General features: G+C 44.9%; 1 protein-coding gene and 1 pseudogene across 5 annotated transcripts in view; both read right to left on the bottom strand.

Moving 5' to 3' along the window:
- The window catches only part of ARVCF (ARVCF delta catenin family member), a 752,684-nt gene that overhangs the window by 271,267 nt on the left and 463,581 nt on the right, over positions 1–17,836 (bottom strand). The gene's annotated exons all lie outside the window — the stretch shown is intronic.
- LOC136634941 (5S ribosomal RNA) lies at positions 11,828–11,943 on the bottom strand (annotated as a pseudogene).

Here is a 17,836-nt window from a genome sequence, read left to right as displayed (position 1 = left end):
TCAGGCCATAGGCCCATCTAGTCCAGCTTCCTGTATCTCACAGTGGCCCACCGGATGCTTCAGGGAGCACACACGACAACAAGAGACCTGCATCCTGGTGCCCTCCCTTGCACCTGGCATTCTGAGGTAGCCCACTTCTAAATTCAGGAAATTGTACATACCCACCACGGCTTGTAACCTGTGATGGACTTCACCTCCAGAAATTTGTCCAGACCCCTTTTAAAGGCATCTAGGCCACATCCTGTGGCAAGGGGTTCCACAGATGAATCATGTGCTGGGTAAAGAAATATTTCCTTTTGTCTGTCCTAACTCTCCCGACACTCAATTTTAGTGGATGTCCCCTGGTTCTGGTGTTGTGTGAGAGGGAAAAAGAACATCCCTCTCTCCAATCTATCCACCCCCGGTATCATTTTGTATGTCTCAATCATGGTCCCCCACTAAGACACCTTCTTTCTAGACTTAAGAGCCCCAAACGCTGTAGCCTTTTCTCGTAAGGGAGGTGCCCCAGCCCAGTAAGCATTTTGGTCGCACTCTTCTGCACCTTTTCCATTTGCCATTTCCATGATGCACCTCTCACCACCGCAACTCTGACAGCGCAAAAGCACAACCCACTGCACCTTTGTACCTCTAAAACCAGGAACAGGGAGGCAGGAGATGACCTGGCACTGCAAGACTTTTGACTGTCAGCAAAATATACGTAGATCTTCTGAAATTAACACTTGCTGTAGCAACCAATGAACAACTGGTCTGATGCGTTTGCCCACTGTATATTGAAAACTAAATGCGTGACATGCTGCCCTCTGGTTCGTGATGTGTCTTGAAAATGTATATCAGTCAACAGTGTTGATTACATCCCTACCACAAGCACAGAAAGCACTAGAAAGCAAACTCCAAGGATCTCTGGCACTTCCCTCTTCAAATTCAACTGGGGAAAAAATAATAATAAGCAGTTTTGAATGTTTTTGGCATTGGTTCAGCAGACCCTCAGAGAGGTAGAAACTGTGTATTTCAAATTCCAAAACAGGAGAGGTAATTTGGGGTCAGTAGTAGGAAATGTACTCAAGATGCCCAACCCCATCCAGCCTCGAGGGACTTCTTCTGTTGCTCTCAAACTGCTTTCCTCCCTGCCAATAAAAACAACCTTATTTACAAGTCTGTTCCTGCAAAAAAATGCATTGACCAAAAGCCACACACAAATTTTTAAAAGCAGATGGAACCAGAGACTATAGATACTGAACATGCCCTCATTTTTTTTTCCTGCCTGAAGGTTAAGCACAGTTAAGCAAAGGCTGCCACTGACAATTACAAAATCGTCACTGTATTTTCAGCAACTAATGAGATCTAATGAGCCTGGGTGTGGTGCTGGAACCAGGGCCAAAGTGCATCTTGGAGAGAAATTTAATTGGATTTGTTTTCCCAGAGGTGTTCAAGAGTGTCAGGTGAAAGATCATCAGCAGAGGTGTTGCCCTGGTAGTTGTAGAGACCACAAACAGAATATCTGCACACCTTAGATTTTTATATTCAATACATTCAGGTATACATTCAGGTATACATATATGTAATGTTCAGTACATTACAGATGTATACCGATACTAGCTTTATCAATATATGTACACAGTTGGAACCTCTTAACCTGCAGATTCAGTAGCCGCAGATTTAACCCACCGCAGGTTCCAAACCCACTGCTGGAGGACACAGAGGCCTCTCAGATGTAATTGGAATCTCATTGGAAACTCATTGAAGTACCCTTCCAACGCTTCCAGGGGCCTTTCTGAGCCCATAGAGGCTGCACACAGCCTCTATAGGCCTCAGAATAGCTCAGGATGCTACCGGAACAAGGTTCCGGTTGTATCCAGTGGTCCTATGGGACCGCAACCTGTGGATTTAATATTTGTGAGCTCTGGCATCTGTCACAGGTCCAGGAATGGATCCCCTGTAGATACCAAAGTCCAACCTGTATAAATACTGCAAACCTTGCAGTAGATTGAAATAGATTAGGAGTGCCAAACTGGTTTCATACAGCAGATAGAAGAGCTTCCATGGGATGAATCTGGCCCATGGGACACCCCCTGAAATTGATCATTCACATTGTGGAACGGTAGATTCTGCTACTCCAATAGACCCAGTGGCACAGCTAAGGGGATGCAGGGGGTAGCAATTTGCACCAGGCGACAAGCTTTGGGGGGGGGCAACAACCTGAGCTTGACACAGGTGGCCAAAATTGTGAAAACCTTGATATTTTTTAATACCACCATCATGCTATATACTATTCAATGCAGAATTTAATGCAGAATGCAGTGAAACAAACCACATCAAAACATCTGTATTCTATCCAAAGTTATAGCCAAATAACCAGAAAATAAAAACAAAACTCCATTATGTAACAAAAACTGGATTTTCTTAACTCAAAACTGACCGATGAGACTGATGGTTCCAAGAGCCAATTATGATACAGCATGCTACAAAATCTTCTTTGACCCCCCCCCCCCCCGGTAGCAGATGCCTTAGCTACACCACTGGCTGGCAAAGGGGGACAGCAGAGCAATCTGCTGGGGGGGGGGAAGTAGATTTTTTCCCCCATTTTCACGTTTTTAAAAGCTCAGGTTTGATGCAATTTCTGGAGCATCATTTTAAGCTCAGCACCGGGCTACACGATTATTAGCTACACCACTGAATAAACCACTGGGCCAGTGTTCATTCAGTGTAATGAAGGAAGTGAATTACTGGTCATAACAAAGGACTTAACAAATGCTGTGTTTCCCATTAACACAACCTATGGGGTTTCTGAACAAGTAAGCATTCTTTGCAGGCCCTTCATTTTAAGAACTACTCTGGGGCAAAAACACAACCTCACCCTCTCCCTTCAAAACTCAACAGCATCCCCCTGCTGTACCACCAAATGGTCTGCACATGGCATTTAAAACAGCAGCCATAGCATTTAGCTAGACAGCTAAAAGAATTAGAGTGGAAGGACATACATATGCTCAGTGCACACTCCCGCCCCCCACCCACCCACCCCCCAAAAAATAGCATTTACAAAGAAAACAAGAAGCACCCTTCCTGGAAGCCACTGTTGCCCATCCAGGTTATCCTGGTTCTATATATAGACCGGTTGGGAAAAAGTGGCAGAAAATAACAAAAATTGGCCTGGAGGGGCATTTGTAAAGATGAGCAGCACATCATAATTTGTTGTCCTGCCCTTACGATTGAACATAAGAACATAAGAAGAGCCCAGCTGGATCAGGCCATAGGCCCATCTAGTCCAGCTTCCTGTATCTCACAGCGGCCCATCAAATGCCCCAGGGAGCACACCAGACAACAAGAGACCTGCAAGGCTTTCTGGGAATTGTAGTTAAGAACATAAGAACAGCCCCACTGGATCAGGCCATAGGCCCATCTAGTCCAGCTTCCTGTATCTCACAGCTGCCCACCAAACGCCCCAAGGAGCACACCAGATAACAAGAGACCTGCAAGGCATTCTGGGAACTGTAGTTAAGAACATAAGAACAGCCCCACTGGATCAGGCCATAGGCCCATCTAGTCCAGCTTCCTAGATCTCACAGCGGCCCACCAAATGCCCTAAGGAGCACACCAGATAACAAGAGACCTGCAAGGCATTCTGGGAACTGTAGTTAAGAACATAAGAACAGCCCCACTGGATCGGGCCATAGGCCCATCTAGTCCAGCTTCCTGTATCTCACAGCGGCCCACCAAATGCCCCAGGGAGCACACCTGATAACAAGAGACCTGCATCCTGATGCCCTCCCTTGCATCTGGCATTCTGACATAACCCATTTCTAAAATCAGGAGGTTGCGCATACACATCATGGCTTGTACCCCGTAATGGATCTTTCCTCCAGAAACTTGTCCAATCCTTTTAAAGGCGTCCAGGCCAGTCGCCATCACCACATCCTGTGGCAAAGAGTTCCACAGACCAACCACACGCTGAGTAAAGAAATACTTTCTTTTGTCTGTTCTAACTCTCCCAACACTCAATTTTAGTGGATGTCCCCTGGTTCTGGTGTTATGTGACTGCCTTAGTGACTGCCTAAGACATTTGGTGGGCCGCTGTGAGATACAGGAAGCTGGACTAGATGGGCCTTTGGCCTGATCCAGCAGGGCTCTTCTTATGTTCTTATGGGAACCAGCTTCCACAGTAGTGGGTAAATATTGCCCCCCAGAATTTTTATCTCTCAACACTGCCTTAAAAACAAAAAAAGAATCTTACCATGTGGGATAAAACCAAACAAAATTAATAACCATGCTTGCTAGAACAACAACAAGAGATCAATTGAACAGCGGTGACATTTGCCTTGGTGGCTGAGATATGTGGACAAACATTTTTGGATGCCTGTAATTGCTGATTGCAAGTTGAATATTTGGAGACATTATTACTGGCTGCCCTAAAGCTCTGTGTCGGGGATGGCTTCTAATCTCTCCCACTGCTGGTTTTATTGCTGCGATTGTGTTCTCCCCTGCGAAACCCTTTTGCATTTTTACGGCCAATGGCTAACATCAATGCAACGGAACGATAACACAGCCTGGCTTGTGTTTAGCATGGCAAGGTGCATTCCACAAAAACACCATCTCAGTATGTCGTTGATCACTTCAGTGTTGCAATATGGAGGAGGACCCAGGTTGATAATTAAAGCAAGGCACAGAAATGACCCCTGGCACAAATGCCAGCTCTTGCCACCGAAGGACGAGTTCTGTAAACAATTCGCTGACAGTGATAGTGCAGAGTAGTGATGGATTAGGGTAGCGGTTCCCAAATTCACAGGGGCTGTGGTGCCCTTTGTACTCACAGGGTCCCCATGCAGCATCACACAGCCTCTTCTTCCCAATTCCTGGGCTGACACAGCACAAAATATTGCAAGAAAAACACAAGATCTCGCAAGAATAGAGCAAGACTGGGCCAAAATCATGCAAGATCCTGGCTACTCTCACGAGATCTCATACATTGTTGGTCTGGCGAGCTGGGAAGAAGATTCGTGCTACCCCTGTGAGTGCACCATGACATCATGGGGTGCCATGACAAAGACTTTTGGAACCTCTGAGTTAGGTATTGGGCTTTGTGGAGTTGACATCTGATGGCCAACAGGGGGTTGGATGACTCAGATGAAGACATGGATCAAAGCAACATCAAAATGGATGATGAAGCCTCAAACAAAGATGAAACCAGCACAGAAAAGTGAAAGAGGAGTGCAGCTTTAGTCCGGACAAGCAGACTGTACTGCCTACACTAGCTGAAGCTTCTTGACCGAATACTTGCTTGCTGGGAGCTCCTGCCCGTACTCGGTCAGCCCAGCACGGGTTTGCTGTAGGGTGGAGCTGACAAAGGCAAACCTTCCTGACTGGCTCTGAGGTGACCCAAGAGAGATTTCCTCAGGTAACTTTCTCCCACTGAGTGCTAGGTAATGGCATACCCAACATATGTTTGGTAGGGTGCATTTGGTTCCCTAAGTGGTTTCAGGGGTTCATCGGTTTGATTCACCCAGGCTGGTGGCTACTCCAGCTGACACTTCATTTCTGGGAACAATTCAAGGTGCGCATTTTGACTTTAAAGACCCTCCACAAGCTCGGAACCAGGGAATTTGAAGGACTGCCACCTTCTGTACAATCTGACCCTTCTTTTGAGGTCATCGAAGGGGGGTCCTTTTAACCGTGCTGCCATTAATGTAGATGAGTGTGATGGTGGCTTGGATAGGGTCTTCTCAGTAGTGGCACCTCAATCCCTCCCCTTGGGACTAAGAATGGCTCTCTCTTTGCAGACTTCTTGGAGGGCCTTAAGACTGGCAATGTAATGTTTTTAAAAATTATTTGATGCTCTCTCTCAGTGTTTCACTGTCTTTGTTTATTGTTTTGAAGTTGTAAGCCATCATTGTTAGGTAGGATAAAAATTCAATAAATTAAACAATTGAGCAAGCAAACGGAAAGATGTCATCTGTTTCCAAGCAATCTTTGCTCCTTGGGTCAACCGGGCCTGCTTATTGTTTATAGGTCTACTAACATGTTCGTAGTACGTTTTGATCTTCTAAAGGCATGCCACCAAAGGAGGACATCAAACAGATTCCTTGTGGAGGTGGAAGCAGTACAAAACAGGTGATCTCAACCTTTCAAGGATTAATCTCAACCTTTCAAGCCTCTTCAGAGAATTCAGAGCCTGCCTACCTCCTTGTTTTGAAAACTTCCATCAAAAGCTTTATTTACTTTATTCAGTGGATATGAACAATTTATGTCCTTTCAATGAGCCACTACAGACATTAATGGTGTCAGATCAAAACATATTAGCGTAAGAAAAAAAAAAAAAAGAGGCAGAGATTATCATTCTCAGCAATACTATTTTGCAATTAGTGAAGAATTAGTGAAGAATTTCCTGGGTACATCAATGCATCCTGTGGCAAGGAGTGGGGAAAATTCATTACATTAAGATTAAAAATTAACCATGTAAAATAGAGATGATTTTAATACCTAACTGATTTAAGATTATCATTAGAAGAGGTAATGAAATTAATAAGAGATTCTAAGTTTTTCCTGGGATCCAATGTTAATATAGAAAAAAGTGGGGTGATGGTGTAGTATCTCAACAAAGAAAAATATCTGCAAATAAAGTCCATATTTAAATTCACTTGGACTAAATGTCTAATGAAGTATTTAGGGCATAAGGGCCCTATCCTATCCAACTTTCTAGCACCAATGCAGCCACGATGCAGTCCAGAGACAAGGGAACAAATGCTTCCTTAACTCGTGGAGGGCTTTATAACTGCCTCCCCACTACAAGATGTAATGCACACCCAATTGGCACGGCTGCATAGGTGCTAGAAAGTTGGATAGGATTGGGCCTTAAGTTAACATAAGAACAGCCCTGCTGGATCAGGCCATAGGTCTATCTAGTCCAGTTTCCTGTATCTCACAGTGGCTCACCAAATGCCCCAGGGAGCACACCAGACAACAAGAGACCTGCATCCTGGTGCCATCCTTTGCATCTGGTATTCAGAGTAACCCACTTCTAAAATCAGGAGTTTGCACATACACTTCATGGCTTGAAACCTCCAGAAATTTGTCCAATTCACTTTTAAAGGCATCAAAGCCAGATGCCATCAACGCATCCTGTGGCAAGGAGTTCCACAGACTAACTAACATGCAATAGTCAACTTATTTTCAAACACCGCAGACACCCCCCATAAGTCGACCCCACAGATAAGTCGAGGGCAGGCTTTGAGCCAACAATCATGGAATTTTCTGTGACCCTCAGATAAGTCGGGGGTTACTTAGGGAGGTGTCTGACTATAGTTTTGTCTGATTTTACCCAAGGCCAGATCCTGAAAAATAACCTACCACTAATTGTTACCTAAGAACTGTAGTCTCTAATTTATTAAAAACACAGTAAAAGATCATAAGATACATTTTTATTCTTTTTTAAATTCTGGTCTTCACCACCTTTTTTGTAAACACTATCAGAGTAAGTGCACTGTAAACTACATACCAGTAAAACAGTGGTTCCCAACCTAGTATTCTAGTACTCACAAGGACACTCAAGAGGACCTTTAGGGGTACTTGAAAAAGAATGGCAGAAAAAGGCAGACCGTGCTCCAGAATGCCTTGCAAGACAGGAATGCCTTGCAAAGACCAGCAAGGCAGGAAGGGAGGTAGCTAGTTGGCTGTGAAAGCCCCACCAATAGCTAGTTTTTGGTCATCAATTCATGTATGAACCTGTGATTGAAGACCAGCACAGTAAAAAAGCTGAAACACAATATGGAAAGTGATCAATCACCCAGAATTTCTCAGCACACTTCTGGTGCAAAACAGTGCAAAGGCAGAGTCTTCTGTTCCTCAAACAGATAAAAAGAGAAAACACTGTGATGAATACATGAAGTCTGGGCTTTCATATAGAGGAGATGAGGGCTTGTATTATTAATTACAAACATTTTGTTAAAAGGAAGGGTACAGTTTATGGAAATGGGCTGCCAAGGGATATGCAAGTGAAAAAGATTGGGAACCACTGCAGGAGAACCAGGAATCAAATCCACCTTTAAGGTGTCTGGTGTGTTAAGCCAGAAGCTCCACGTACAACATACAACCCATAACACATAACTGGGAGCGAGCAATTCAATTCACAGCAGAGAGATGAGATATCTGCAACCCTTTTTACTCAGAAGTAGACCCTCTGCTTTCCATAGGCAAACATAGGCAAGAGGAGGATTCCACTTCGTCAATACGTCAGAAGTTTCTTTTGATAGCACAACCTAGCAAGTAGAACTTACTAACTTTGGGGAGCTAACTCGCAGCCCAGTCCCGTTCAACCTCCCCTACACTGATGCAGCGGCACCAGAATGGGCTCCGCTGCATCCTATGGGAGAAGTTGCAACTTTGGCGGGCTCCTCAATCTAAGGGGACATTCGCCACCTTGCCCTGGTGTAAACTCCAGCTGCCACAATGGGGCGACTCGGACACATGCCTGCTAAATTGTTGGCACAAGCTTGAATCGCCTCGTGACGGTGGATCGGGCCCGGGAAGGGGGATAGGATATGGCAGCCATTTTCAACCACTGTGCCGTGGCACACTTTTGTGCCACGACTGGTCTTCAGGTGTGCCACAGGAATTTGGGGGAAGGTCATTTATTAATAGGGCCAATGGGAGATGTGAGCCCCCACTGGCAGCATGGTGTGCCATGTCAATTGTCAAAAACCTGGTGGTGTGCCTTGACCGTTTTGGTGACTTGTCAGTGTGCCGTGAGATGAAAAAGGTTGAAAATCACTGGGATATGGTGTTCACTGTTGCCACCAATCCCGTCCCCCCCTCCAGAGCCCAATCTGCCCACCAAGAGCTCCCTCCCTGCCCTGCCCCATTACACCCTTACTACAGCACATTCATGAGTTTGAACATGAGCACAGTATACTTGGATAAATGGACACAAGCACTACATTCGATGTGATGCACTCTGTACGTTAGCCTTGTTGAAAGAAACCCACTTCATCTAGGTATGAACTGTGTACCGTGGCACCTGAGGGTGCTGCAGTAAACTCACAGGGATGCTGTGGGATGTCCTTGGAGGTCCCTTCTTCCCGACTCGCCCAGGCGCCACCATCCTGAATCACATGAGACCTTGCGCAATCCAAGAGCAGGAGGTCTGGTCTAGAGGGTAGAGCCTCCGTCTGCCTGAAGATAACATCCACAAGGTCGGCAGTTCGAGGCCACCGGCACCGTGCGACCTTGGAGCAGCTGACAAGCTGAAGCCGAGCAATTCCATCTGCTCTGAGCGTGAGAGGATGGAGGCCAGAATGTGAAGCCAGATCGGAATGAAACACCTGAATGTAGTGGTTCTTGAAAGATAGAACCTTCTTTCAATTGTAAAAATCCCTATTTAAAAAGGGATTTAAACAAGCCTGCCTATGTAAACCGCCTTGAATAAAGTCTTGAATAAAGACCAAGAAAGGCGGTATATAAATACCTGTTGTTATTATTATTATTATTATATAAGAGGGCAGCATCTGAAAGAGCCAGAAAGAAGGGACCACCATGAAAGAAAGGTGCCATGACCAGAGTAAGTTTGGGAACAGCTGCTGTTGGCAGCTGGAACCTGCAGAATTAATCCCATGTAACTCAGTGGGGAGCACTAACCAGCCATGCTCTTCTGACCTGCATAAAGATATCCCTTCATCCACACAGGACTGCTCTGGGTTCAGTTGTAGTCTTGCTAAATTGTGACAACGAGTTGGCATGTTGGATATTCCCAGTTTCTTCTTTTTAACTCACTAAGTAATTCCTTATATCAGTAATTCTCACACATTTAGCACTGGGACCCACTTTTCAGAATGAGAATCTGTCAGGACCCACCAGAAGTGATGTCATGACTGGAAGCGACATCATCAAGCAGGAAAATTTTTAATAATCCTAAACTGCAATCCTACCCAGGATTAAGTCCCATTTACTATCATTGTTAAAAGCCTATACATAGTAGCTTGTTAAATGTACAGGTCTGTAACACTTCCCCAAACGCAGTCACATACTATGGTGGCATCAAGTCTAATATATTAAAAATAAAATATTGAAATGAATTGGGACTCACCTGAAATTGGCTCGTGACCCACATAGTGGGTCCCGACCCACAGTTTGAGAAACACTGCCTTATATGTTTAATTGGTCAGACTAACAGAAAGGATAAGTCATCTCTGAAGCGCACAGTTCTGGGGAACAAAAAATTAACCATTTTTTTTCTGCTCATTTTCTTCCAACCAGCATCAATGTGAGCAATTCAGCAGACTGTTATTTCACATTTCTAATAGAAACAGAAATTGCGTTTTCTATTTAGGAGAGAAAAAGATCCCACTTAATTCTAATTTGAGTTTACTGTGTTATGGCCTCTAACTGACATTTCCTAATTTGTCTGTAGACATTACCACTCATCTATCTTGCTGGAAGAGGTGAGCAGTAGAGAATTGGTATTGGGGGGGGGGGGGGATAATAGCCCTGGGAACACTTCAAAGATCAAACAGCCCCTTAACATTCTGTCTTGGAAAACTTCAAAAAATCCGGTGAAAGCAAACTGAGCAGAAGCATTAAATCATAAAATGAAAATCCATTAGATCAAGCAGTGTCACATAGATCTCACCGTTGGTGTCTGTCTACATCCCTATAGGAAAAGTGAGGGGGGAAAAGTAACAAAACAAAGAGGATATTTCTGGGTCAAGCAATACTGATCAAGACCAGGTATGCTGTGCCTCCCAGAATATAAAAATTGGGGGGAGAAAGCATCACCGCTCTGAAAGCAATATATATAGTTTTCTATATATATAGAAAGCTATACAGAGAGAGAGAGAGAGAGAGAGAGAGAGAGAGACAGACAGACAGACAGACAGACAGACATTGCTCAGGGTCTAACATACACGAAGACATTGTTCTGTATACATAAGGGGCATCATTAGGGTTCGTATCACCCAGTGCGATAACTCAGGGTGTGACTCCCATGGAATGTGTCCACCTCTGGAGCTCTGGGTATGCCCGATCTGCCTGGCCGGCCATCTCCCACCCTCCCATTTATTTAGCAGGGGGAGAGTAACTGGCCCACCTCACCCCAGCAGTGTCTTTTCTAGTGGCTGTCTGCTGGTGTTGCATCTTTTTAGATTGTGAGCCCTTTTGGGACAGGGAGCCATTAGATATTTGATTTTCTCTGTAAACCGCTTTGTGAACTTTTAGTTGAAAAGCGGTATATAAATACTGTTGTTGCTGTTGTTGTTGTTGTTGTTGTTGTTGTTCCCATTGGGTAGACCTGGCTTTTCAGAGAGAGAAAGGCAGAGCCTGGGCTGACAGGGAGGCCAGGTCTTTGGGGCAGGGAGACCTGGGCTCCACCTTGAGACGCTGACTAGACATGGGCACCAGAGATGGGTAGAGCTGAGTTCACAGAGGAAAAAGTCAGACGGGGTGGCCAGGTCTACCAAGTGAGTAGACCTGGGCTCTGGAGCTTTTGGTGTCACCCCCAATGGTGTCACCCAGTTTGGTTCACACACCCCTATTGAAACCACTGGTGCACACCCACTGAAAGGCCGTCTCCCCATGCACAAAACTGCCCAACTGCCCTGAGATCAACAGAAAGTTTTCTTGCATGTCCCACCACTGGTAGTAGTGTGCTTTGCAGTAGGGCTTCACTGGTTCTATGTGACACTCAGGCTGCTGAACCCCTTGCCCTGGAGGGAACAGGCTGGCTTTATCACTTCTGAGTGAAAATATTTCTATGCCTTTAACCCTTTGTTATGCATCTTCTTAGCTATGCTGTTTTGATATTTTTCCCCTTGGTTGTCAACCTTCAGTCTCGAAAGACTATGGTATAAGCCTACAGCACCTGGTATTCCCAGGCGGTCTCCCATCCAAGTACTAACCAGGCCTGACCCTGCTTAGCTTCCAAGATCAGATAAGATCGGGCATGTGCAGGGCAGTGCTCAATGCTTTATGCTACTTAGGGCTCAGTCTTAACCTACTTTCCAGCACCAACATAAGAGCAATGCAACTTTGAGGTAAGAGAACAAACATTGCCATACCTTGAGGAGGCCTCCATGAGTGCCACCCAACTGCAGGATGCAACACATGCCCCATTGGCACAGTTATGCCAGTGCTGGAAAGTTGGTTAGGATTGCGCCCTTAATGTGTTCTCGTTTTTTGTAACACTGCATAACACAAAAATTGTTTTAAGTTGAATTTTTACTGTTTCTTATACAATACAGAGGTGCTGATTCCAACAATAATCTTAGTTTTCTTTTGTACCAGTAAAACTTTTTAAGTTATCTTACATTTTGTGTTTCCATTAATCCTATTGTCTAACGCTGCATTTCTCAAACTGTGGGTCGGGACACACTAGACATGTCACAAGCCATTTTCAGAGAGGTCCTGCTGCGCCTTGCTCAGTCACCAATGAAAATATAGGGCACAGAGCTGTTGGGCAGGGCAGACTCCTGGTGGGAGAAAGGCATGGTACTTTGCCTTGAATAGCTGGGAAGATGGGAAATGGTGGGTCAATGTGGTGGGGGAAGGATCCAATTCTGAATTCTGCTTTGACTTCCAAGTTGGAATGTTTGAATTCCGAGCTATGCAAAATCACAGCACAAGCACACTGTGTAATGGAACCTTTGGCTGCCTGTGGTTTAGGTTTGAAGCCTAAATTAATGATGTCACTTCCAGCCATGACATCACTTAACCATCACAGGTTAATGGCATCACTTCTGGTGAGTCCCAACAGACTGTCATATTAAAAAATTGGTCCCTGTACTAAACAGTTTGAGACACACTGGCCTAATGTATTGTAATATACATCTTATTATACAGTTGGATAGAATTCTGAGTAGCATAACTATGATGGATGATGGCCGGATCCCAAAGGATCTCCTCTATGGAGAACTCGTGCAAGGAAAGCGCCCTACAGGTAGACCACAGCTGCGATACAAGGACATCTGCAAGAGGGATCTGAAGGCCTTAGGAGTGGACCTCAACAAGTGGGAAACCCTGGCCTCTGAGCGGCCCGCTTGGAGGCAGGCTGTGCAACATGGCCTTTCCCAGTTTGAAGAGACACTTGGCCAACAGTCTGAGGCTAAGAGGCAAAGAAGGAAGGCCCATAGCCAGGGAGACAGGCCAGGGACAGACTGCACTTGCTCCCAGTGTGGAAGGGATTGTCACTCCCGAATCGGCCTTTTCAGCCACACTAGACGCTGTTCCAGAACCACCTTTCAGAGCGTGATACCATAGTTTTTCGAGACTGAAGGTTGCCAACTAATAACTATTGGGGCTATGCCAAAAATAGTGGCATTTTTGAAATCCTCGCATCAAAATTAATAAAGAAATATGAATATATTCAGGTAAACACAAAATTGTTCAAATTTTGCTACACCATGTAATCACTTAATTATTTTTAATATATTGTGTGCTGCCCTGAGCACCTATCCTGTGCAGGGGAGAGGCAGGATCTCAATACAGGCATGCGCTGCTTAACAACCGTTCACTTAACAACAGACCACAAATATAACAGTGGTCAAAGCACAATAAAGATGCTCTTAATGAGGCAATTATGTCTCCCACAGCCTGCAGCAGAGTGTCTGTTTATACAAGAGAGAGCCTCTTAATGCAAAGAAGAAGCAATCTATCTCCAGTAGCCTGTGCAGCCAGCTAGTGTCTGGCAGGGAGTTTCTGCTTACACAGCAAAGGCAATAGATTGAATTGAATGTTCACTTAATGACCTAATTGCATAACAACAGTGATCAGAGAATATATCCTTCCCGATTCTCGGCAGCAAGCAGTGGACGTCACAAGCGTGCGTTGCCCACAGCCAGAGATCCAAGCATGCTTTCCAATTGTCCACTGAGGTTTACAAACAGAAGCGCAATCTTCGAACACTGCTAAAAAAACAGCTGTTTCTGCACTTTTGCTGGCAAACTCTGCAGCCTCTCAACAAAGGCCTATCGGGCTGAACTCACCAGTGCTGAATGAAACAGTCTCTACCGTGCCCTTGATTCAAACAATGTCTAATGCTTCTGGAAGCCCAAAGGCAGGCTGTGGATTTACAGTACAGAATGTGTTTACTTGCAGTTAAGACCAGAGCCAGAGGAGATGAAGTTGGAGACTGCACGTGGCTCAGCAAAGCCTGCCACTGGCAGTGGAGTGTGCCTTGTCAATTGTCAAGAACTGATGGTGTGCCATGACATTTGTAGCACCTTGTCAGTGTGCCATGAGATGAAAAGGGTGGGAAATCACTAGCCCACAGGAAGGGCCCAAAAGTAACTGCATTCCTACAGCTACGAAAACTTAAACTTGGCAACTTTGCATATACTGTTCTACCTTGGCATCTGGGAGAAAATAATAACCAACAACAATATAAAGCCATTCTTCTTGTTACCACCTTAAAAAAACACACACACATGCAAATTCATTTCCTTTGCTTCAAAAATATTATCAAGATGCTTATCTAACCTTTTATTAGAAACTTCAAAGGAGGAACTTCCAGAGACTCTATTATTTCTCCAAATGGCTAAATTCTTATTGCAGTTTGAAGCATTTCCTTAGTTAAAATTAATCTCTGAAATATATCTTCCTTGCAGCTTAATTCGCTTAAACATCAATTTAAACATGATAGATAAGTTTGGTCAAGCTCACCTGCAGAGAAGATGAGCAGAAACAATTCAGTATTCTGAACTATTTAAGAAATACAGGAAGATTCTACAGTACCCTTCCAGGGTGGTTCACAAACTTTGTAGCACAGGGACTCACTTTTCAGAATGACAATCTGTTGGGACCCACTGGAAGTGATGTCATTATCCTGAAAGTGATGTCATAGTCTGAAATGACATCATCAAGCAGGAAAATTTAACATCCCCCATGCAAATCAATTTTGTAATCCTAGGTTGTAATCAAGGTTGTAATCAAGGCTGTAATCCTAACCACACTTTCCTGAGAATAAGCCCCATTGAACAAAATAGGACTTACTCCTGAGTAGACCTGTTAGGATTTTGCCCTAAGTAAATTAAAAGGTCACAATAAGTACAAGTTTAAAAGTATATTTAAATAAAGAAGAACCCTCCTAACCCTCCCAAGCTGTTGCCATTTAAAAAAAAAATCCCCAAACATCCCAAAGGCTGCAATCCTATCCACACTTACCCAGGAGTAAGCCCCTGTGCCTGTACCTCCTTCGCTACCACGGGAGGTACCTCGGGAGAAGAGGACATTCGTCCCTTCCCCCGAGTAAGGGAAGCAGCCCCACAATGGGGCTACTCTCTTTAGCGTTGACCAAAAGGTTGGCGCTAAAGTAAAGGCGTTTGTGTAGGGCGCACAGCCCTGCACGGGCGACCTGGATCCTGCAGAGCACAGCTCCGTTGATTGCCTCTCTCCCTCCCCCCCGACACACCTCCCGCCTGCCCCCGGCATGCCTCCCCCCTCCCCAAAACGCCTCCCCCATGCCCCTGGCCACGCCCCCAGCTCCCGTTCCGCAGCCAGGCTGTCCAGGAAACCCCTGAGCCATGGAACCCAGGTGAGCCGTGCCACAGACCACAGGATTGGACTCTAAGGCTGTAATTCTATCCATGCTTACCTGGAAGTAAGCCCCATATAGTATAATGAAACTTGCTTCTGAGTAAACATGCATAGGATTGGGCTCCAGTTGAACTAATTCATTTTCAGTAATACACATACTACTATATACTGTATATTTGAGACCTGGCTTTCTCAGAATTGTAGTTTAAAAAACAACACAAACTAGCCTTCAAGAACTTAACATGGCGATCCTCCACAACTTGGGATGTTGTGGAGAACCATTTCAAAGCCCTTGTGACAACTTCAGCTCCAGTTTCTCGTATCAAAAGTCCCAGTCAAAAGTGTCCTGATGTGCCACAAAATCAAATCTGCCCATGTTAAAATAAGTAGCAATATTATGAAGAACAGCGGGGTCCCAACTTTCAATTCCACGATTCCCAACACAGCTTCTAAATTAAAAGCTGTTAAAATAACACAATCAAAATACAAAAAAACAGAAAGAATAGAGCAATACCATCCCACAGAACTGACAGCTAAACATTTAAAGACATTTTAAAAAGAGATGGATAAATGGGGGGGGGGGGAGAGAGAGACAGGCAACTGAATTTGGCTCCAGACGAACCTCTTTGGAGAAGAGGTTCACGAGGTTTGGTCAAGCAGAGAGCTCCAGGATGGACTGCAATGGTTCAGTAGGTTCGCATGGGAGAAAGAGGTCCTTCTGAGACCTGGATTCCAATCCCTAAAAGGTTTTAAAAACCTTTTGGGTCCCTGGAAGTCAAAACAGCTGTTTCCAAAACTGGTGAGATGTTCCATATGACTGCTCCCATTCATCAGTTGCATCTTAGATCAATTGCTGTTTCCAAGCACTCTTTAAAAACCTCCCACCAGACAACACACGGTGGTAGCTCCACCTGGATATCATTAGAGGAAACCAACACCTGCCTTTCTCGTTCCAACCTCAGAATTTGGATATCGCCAGGACAGATGGAAAGCGCATGTCCCAGGAATAAGCATCATGAGTGGAGTCAATTTACACCTTGCTGCTTGTGGATACCGTGATGCTTTTTTTTTTTTAACATGCAGCAAACACAAGCCAGGTTGTCGTGACTCGCCAACACATGTCTCCGTGAACACATACACGCCACATTAAACACCTATCCTGTTTTTATCTACCATACACAGAAATGCTACTACCATATCAATTATGAACTCATCTTAGCAGAGGCTAGATTGTAACAACACAATGAAATCTCCTTGCCCCCCCCAAAATCCTATTACTTAGTAAGAGAAAGCAGGTTGATTACAGATGTGCACCACTTAACAACAAGGATACATTTTCCAATCCCTGTTGTTATGCGATTAGGTTATTAAGTGAACATTCAGTCCAATCTATTGCCTTTGTTGTGTAAACACACTCCCTGCCAGACACTAGCTGGCTGCACAGGCTACTGGAGATAGATTGCCTCTTCTTTGCATGAAGAGCCTCTCTGCTGTGTAAACAGACCCTCTGCTGCAGGCAATGGGAGACACAACTGCCTCATTAAGAGCATCTTTATTGTGCTTTGACCACCGTCATATATGCGGTCCGTCGTTAAGTGAACAGTTGTTGAACAACGAACGCCTGTACTCTTTTTCCAGGATTTCAAAAACCAGAATGTGTTTTTGGGTGGGGGGGGGGGTAGAGTGGTCTGGGAGGCAAATAGAGCCTGGGAGGGGGTCAGACTGGCCACAATAGCCTGGGTTGAATCCTAAGCCCCGTCCCTGGCCCAAGGGACGTGGGCTGCTCACCAGTGATTTTGCTGGCCCAGATCTGATTATACCCAAAAGGGGTGAAATTGAAACCGAAAGGGGTGGCAGGGGCTCAGTACGGGGGAAAAAAGGAGAAAAATATCCCCTTACCTGAAATTGCCCTCCAGCCACCTCCTAACCTGTGCAGGATACAGTGCAGGTTAAGATTGGGCTGCCTGTCTACTAATGCCTCCACCGAAAAACGTTGGCGCTAGCCCACAGATGAAATATGAGGCTAGGACACTACTGAGATACAAAACACAAAAACAACCTCTGTGACCCAAAATACACTTTTACAAAGGAAAATGTTCAAATTCTAAATTACACACTTTTTGCAGCCGCTGAAACCAAACTCTGACCACGTTTCCTGAAATCACCAATGGTTTCCATACCAAAGGAAGAACTCAACTCCCTTGTATGCTCTCTTTGAAAAACAGGAAGGAGAGAGAAAAGTTATACTTTTGCTCGCAGAAATTGTTTGCTGTACAAAGCCAGTGGGCAAAACCCTCTTCACATCATGTAGTTTGGCCAAGTTGCCTCA

This window comes from Tiliqua scincoides, chromosome 14, assembly GCF_035046505.1.
Source record: "Tiliqua scincoides isolate rTilSci1 chromosome 14, rTilSci1.hap2, whole genome shotgun sequence".
NCBI classification, from domain to species: Eukaryota; Metazoa; Chordata; class Lepidosauria; order Squamata; family Scincidae; genus Tiliqua; species Tiliqua scincoides.
The sequence above is the reverse complement of the archived record's forward strand: the minus strand, read 5'-3'. Positions and strand labels throughout refer to the sequence as shown.